We start from the raw sequence: 6,361 nt of genomic DNA on the forward strand, positions 1-6,361 counted from the left end.
ATGTTTACTCCAGCTTGGACCTGAGTTGCCATTGGGTGGGAACACGAATCCCATTGGTGACCAGAAGAAGGTTGAAGGCGATGATATAGCAGCAAGCAAGGAAACAAAAATGCCATGGATCGCTTCGGTGGTCTAATTGTTAGAGCGTCCGCCCAGAACTCGGGATCAAACTCGGGATCAAACTCGGGGTTATACCAAAGGTTTTGAAAATGATACTTGCTGGTGCCCAGCACTGAGCATTGGTTGACCCTGTGTCAGTATAATGTGACTGGGTGGGGAGTCTTCATATTACTGAAAAATTGTTAAGTATGAAGATAAACCCTAAGCATTCACTCACTCATTTATAAACTCAACAATAAGGCCATCTTTTTCTAAAACTTCAGATGTTTAAACATATGGATCCCCAGATCCCAGTAGTCTTTTTGACAGCACAGTGTATCACCTCCCTCCAGGTAGCCTACTGTATCTGATGTACACATCCAGTTGTATTAATCTCGACCAGGAAGTCTCTGACCTAACTCCCAAACTGGTTAACCACGGTGCTGAACAGGCTCGCACACTTTTCTCTGCACACACATGGATCTGTGTCAATGCAGCAAACATTCGCTGTAAGTCTTGACAATGAACCGGTTTTTCTTCAAGTTTTCTTTGACACATAAATATAGAGACAGATTTTTAGTGAATAAGCTGTTGAACTGAGCCGCCGTTTCAAAATAGACCATGCTAATTATCAAGTGATGAATGCGCCTGTGTGGGTTTAGGTACATTTTCAACAGTTCAGTCACATGTTGACAACGTGATTCTGTATTAGTATTCTACAAAGACTTCGTAAAATCATGTTATATTGCAGCGTCAGGTGACAGATCAAGGAAGGTAGAGGGGATTTCCCCAGAGGCCGCCAGTCACAATTATTTGAGCTCTACGTCTGTGATGATAACGTACACTGGATGACTAATCTGCTCAACCAACTAATTTATTGAAACATTCATTTATTCATTTGTGCATTTTCCACGCCGTCGGTGAGAGTGTTTTTACCGTGTTCAGTTTTCAGTGTGAAACGAACACGAATTTCAAGAGTAAACCACTGGCCCCTGGCAAGTAACTGAAGAACTTCTCGTGTCTATGACATATAGATCTTCGCCAGGGCGAGTGTGAAAGCCAAAATGCTGGAAGACAGGTGATATCCGATGAAGTTCATGTTCAGCTGCTTTGTCAGCCTTTTAAGCCCTATGTACCCTATGTACCATGTGTATCCTGTGCGTCCTGTGAGCCCTGTACGTCCTGTGTGCCATGTGTGTCTTGTGTGCCCTGTGTGCCCTGCGAGCCCTGTATACCCTGTGAGCCTCTTTGTCCTGTGAGCCCTGTGCGTCCTGTGTGCCCTCTGTGTCCTGTGAGCCCTTTGTCCTGTGTATCCAGTGTGTCCAGTGTGTCCTGTGAGCCCTGTGTGCCCTGTGAGGCCTGTGTGTCCTGTGAGTCCTGTGTGTCCTGTGTGCCCTACAGGCCCTATGTCTCCTGTGAGTCCTGTGTGTCCTGTGTACCCTGTGTGTCCTGTGTGTCCTGTGTACCCTGTGTGCCTTGTGCGTCCTGTGTACCCTTTGAGCCCTGCTTGCTCTGTTTGTCCTGCGAGCCCTGCGTGGCCTGTGATGCTTTTGTGCCTTGTGACCGCTGTAAGTTTTTTGAGCGTTCTGGATCAATAAGTGACTGAGGGCGGTGGAAACATGGAATCTCGAAAGTTTTCCCGTCCAAGGCTGTAACACGACAGTGTCTCAATTTGCACTTGCCTATCGTATCTCGTGGCCAGAATATAAAGTGACAGCCACTTGTCTGCTGTATACTGACATTTATTCATTTGAAATGGATAATGGATTTTAACGATGGATTATGGATAATATTTATCCATAACGAGTGGTATTTGTCCATATACATAATTCAGTTATCGGTATAAATAATTCAGTTATCAGTATTAATAACTGATTTATCGATACCAATAATTCATTAATCGATGTCGACAATTCATTTATCTATATCGATATTTCATTCTTTGATATCATTAGATTCATTTGTCACCTTTGAGATAATAATCTTCAATATGACAATACGGTCAAACGCATATTCTGGATTGATGGTTTGATGGCTTTATAAATTTGAGCCTATAAAAGAGCCGTGACAATCATGTTGGTTATTGAATGCCTAATATTCCATTTCCGTGATATTAATACTAACCGTACTGAGTTTGTGTCGCAAGGACTTCGATTGAGAGTCGATCACGCTCTTTACCTATCAGCACATGTTTGGACATTGACCAACCCACCTACCCCTCCCTCAAATCCCTCCACACGCGCACATACACCACCCTTTTTAGCTATTCGTGGAGAAAGCTCAAATGACCGTTTGCGCAATCAAACGTTCCTCGACGACCACTTGCCTGCCACCAATATGGCGTGTATATCTATCTATACGTCACACGTGGGTAAGTTCGTCAGTAACATACCCATGGTCGATGGATTACCCCGAGCACATCGGTTTCCCTCATACATCAAACTAACCACCTTTTTGTAGATGAAAACTTCCTGAGTACGGCGTCAAAGAAGAATCAACGATTATTTAAATGTATAAATATCAGTACATGTAAGTTTGATGTTGGTGTCGAAAGACTGTGTTGGCAGTTGCAAAGTCCACATGAGCCCTGTGGACTGTCCAGTGTCAAATCCCGTAAAGGAAGGCCCATCGGCTATTGGCAGCGACAATACACACTAATTTTACCACCCCAATTCTGTTGTGGATAATGCTCTTTTGGAGATCTGACGGACGTAGGGTTTGTGTACTTTCACTAAGCCTTTTGGACATCTAATGGAATCTGTTGGTGTACAAACCCAGCGTGTTGAAAGCAGTTCCTGTTGATAAGATACTTGACATCACCGTGACCTAACATACTCAAAGAGGAAGAAAACATAAACATGGTGTCAAACTCAGAGGAGTGGATGGGTGAATGCCCATCGACGAATTCCCACCGCTCCATTTTCTAAGGCTGCTTCACGGAGACGACTCACCCGAGCCATTATACTGATACGGGTCAACCAGTTGTTGTACGACAATCGAGCGACAATCGAGGAAGCCTACAACTTCCTCATTTTAAGTCTTAGGTGTAACCCGACCCAGGATTGACCCTGGATTCCCCAATGCGAAAGCTCTAGTAACTCAACCAAAAGGTGGTCCCAAATACCCACCATACAAAAATTATTTTGATATGTCTTTTTCTCTTGAAAGAAAAATCGGGAACAAATACTGAACACCACACTTACAACTAACTTTCGGCAGTCTTTCGTCTAAACTTGATGTAATTTTTTTTGTACGTTTTTCTGCAGACAGACAGACACACAGAAAGACAGACAGACATAAAGGCAGACATAAAGACAAACATACGCATACAGACATACAGGCGGACAGACAGACACAGACATACACACGGACAGACATACAGACACAAAGACATACACGCACAGACAGACACACGAACAGACACACGGACAGACACACGGACATACACACACACGCACGCGCATATGTACATACATACATACAGACAGACACATATACACATAGACAGACACACGGGTATAAACAGACAGACACACGGACATACACACACACGCACGCGCACATGTACAGACATACGCACGGACATACACACAGACATACACACAGACAGACACAAAAATTTCTCATTCGCCTGCCACCGCAGGCCGATCTGCATGGAGAAACTCAAAGTGTCTGAGTAAAACTATAGATCCATGGCACGATACTGACAAGCTCTCTCACGTGCATACGTGCATACCATATATATCCCAAACGGTCCTACGAACTCTGGGGAACACTTTTTGTCACAAAGACCACAAAAAGATTGGAAACGTGCAATCTTGAATTCCTTGTCCAACGACGGGACTGAACTTCCGCCTGGTGGTCGGTAATCTATCGACAACATTACTTTCTGATCAATATTCCGGCATACATGCCCTTTGGAGGGGTAATATTTTTAATAGATACAACTTGTACCTTCAAAGTAGAATAGATTAACTCCGTTAGAAGTTACAACTTGTAACTACAGATGTCTAATATTCTTGCATATTTTTTGCTTGGAACAAGATAGATCAAAGACAAAAGAAAGTTTATTTATTTATTTATTTGATTGGGTGTTTTACGCTGTACTCAAGAATATTTCACTTATACGACGGTTGCTGGCCGGAAGTCACAGTGTCCGCATTGATGAGAGGCTTCTAGGTCATTAGAGGCCACAGAGGCCTCATAAAAGAAAATGGATGAATGATAAGTTGTGAACTTTTTCTGAAGTGACATGGAAGAGAGCTGCCAAGACGTAGCCCTTACAAATATCAACCTCTTCCTATTTCATTAATTTATTTATTTGATTGATCTTTAACTCTATCATAAAAAGTTACATGTATGTGACAGCAGTCAGGCTTATGGATAGAGGAAATTGGAGTGCTCAAAGTGAGTCACCAGGTACGAGTCAGTTACGTTCACCAGGTACGAGTCAGTTACGTTCACCAGGTACGAGTCAGTTACGTTCACCTGACAAAAATCTTGACTTAGAAAGGCTGGATTTGTCAATGGCCAAGGGACTGGCGATAACTCTGGGAGACTGGTTGTAGTGGTAAGATTCCAACCTTTTCTCCGGGTAGGCGTGACTTATTCATGAATATTAATGAAACACGTCATCACTGGAAATATGTTTTAGGGTTGGGGTTAGTGTTCGGATTAGGAGATAGGGTTAGGATTACGGTTAGACGTGTTTCGTTCATATTCATAAAGGAAAGGGTCGTAATCTTACCGCTACCGTCGCCTCATTAGTTTGCCTTCAGCTGTTGGTAATGTACAAAACTGCATTCGAATTCTTCCATACTGACAGTTACAAAGATCAACGTGATGAACAGTTCAGGAATTGTAATTCCAGATCTCCATCTCAACGAGAGCTTTTCCATCAACTTTCTTTAGCAAGCACACGTACCTGTAAAAACAAAGACGTTTATTCTGGTAAACTACAAATGTCCTAAGTTAGGTAACTCTTCATGTAATATCTACAGATTTAGAAATTGTAGTCGTATCACAAATTGTTCCCTGAACTCCTCTACTTTCCTGGAACACTTAATATCTGCCGTGAGGACTTGTTCCTAGATTAGACTAACTGCTTTCCGTAAAGTGAATGATTGGAACTTTTTTACTTATTTCATGAGTGTTTAAAGCCGAATGTATCACTTACTGTATATGACGGCAGGAACTTTTATGATCCCAACAGGAAACCAGATGCTACTTTATATCGCACTGGATTCTGAGACTCATACAGTCAGTAGACAAAGCTTGTATATACGAAATTCTAGACCCTAAACTGTGTAGGGCCACTGATATTCGCGTGGCATGTGAAATTCCCCATCAGCCGACAGGATGAAGATTACACCTTTGAACCAGTAAGGTCAGGAATGATCGCAATACGAGATGCATAACGGTACTGATGTTCAAAAGAAACGCTACCAAGGCTTTGAGAAACTACCGAACAAAAGCAACCACATGTTGCATATGCAAGAGACATGTATTAAAGAGAGTGATATTTTAGAATGGTGTGAACTAGATGAGACTACATGACAGGAGAAACATTTTGATGGAGAGTCACACACAGACGCCTGTGTTTCCAAATGAAACGAGTTCAAATGGCATTTGTACCGCTTCCTTTGGACGTCAGTATATATGAAATTCAACTCGGCTTACTTTCCCTTTAGAACACGTCCATCGTCGTACAGCTCTTTGAGTTCAGCCCAAGCTACCGCAAATTCCTGGGTGTATTCCAGTATGTCAATCACTGTCAAAATGTCCCCCGACTCACCATGCTGGCCTATGTAACTCGGGAATTCTTGAATGAATGGATGAAAAGACTTTAGCCTGTATATTTGTCTTAAAAGATAAAAAGTTTTAAGTTCCTCAGCTTTTTTCTTGAGGCCTAAAAATGGGTGTAAAGTACTTTCTTCTAAGATCTCAACAAAGATAGCTGTCAAACCAACTTGAGGGCCGTTAATCTCTCTGTTCCGGTAATTTCGTCGATGACGTCAGTTTTGGAAATTTCCGACAATTGGTGGAACATATGCATACAGAGCAGTTTTTAAGAGATACAAACTTCGTTTTAAGAATTTCATTCAACATATCTCTTAACACTGCCTAGGAGTTCCGGGTCAATCTTTGGTGACTCTTAAACCTTAAATCATTAAACCTCATTCTATCAAAGTCCAGCAGAACTGGAGAATTTCTTGAGTATAACATTGACATCATTCAAGTTCATTCAATATTTATTTACTTA

This window comes from Liolophura sinensis, chromosome 3, assembly GCF_032854445.1.
Source record: "Liolophura sinensis isolate JHLJ2023 chromosome 3, CUHK_Ljap_v2, whole genome shotgun sequence".
Lineage (NCBI taxonomy): Eukaryota > Metazoa > Mollusca > Polyplacophora > Chitonida > Chitonidae > Liolophura > Liolophura sinensis.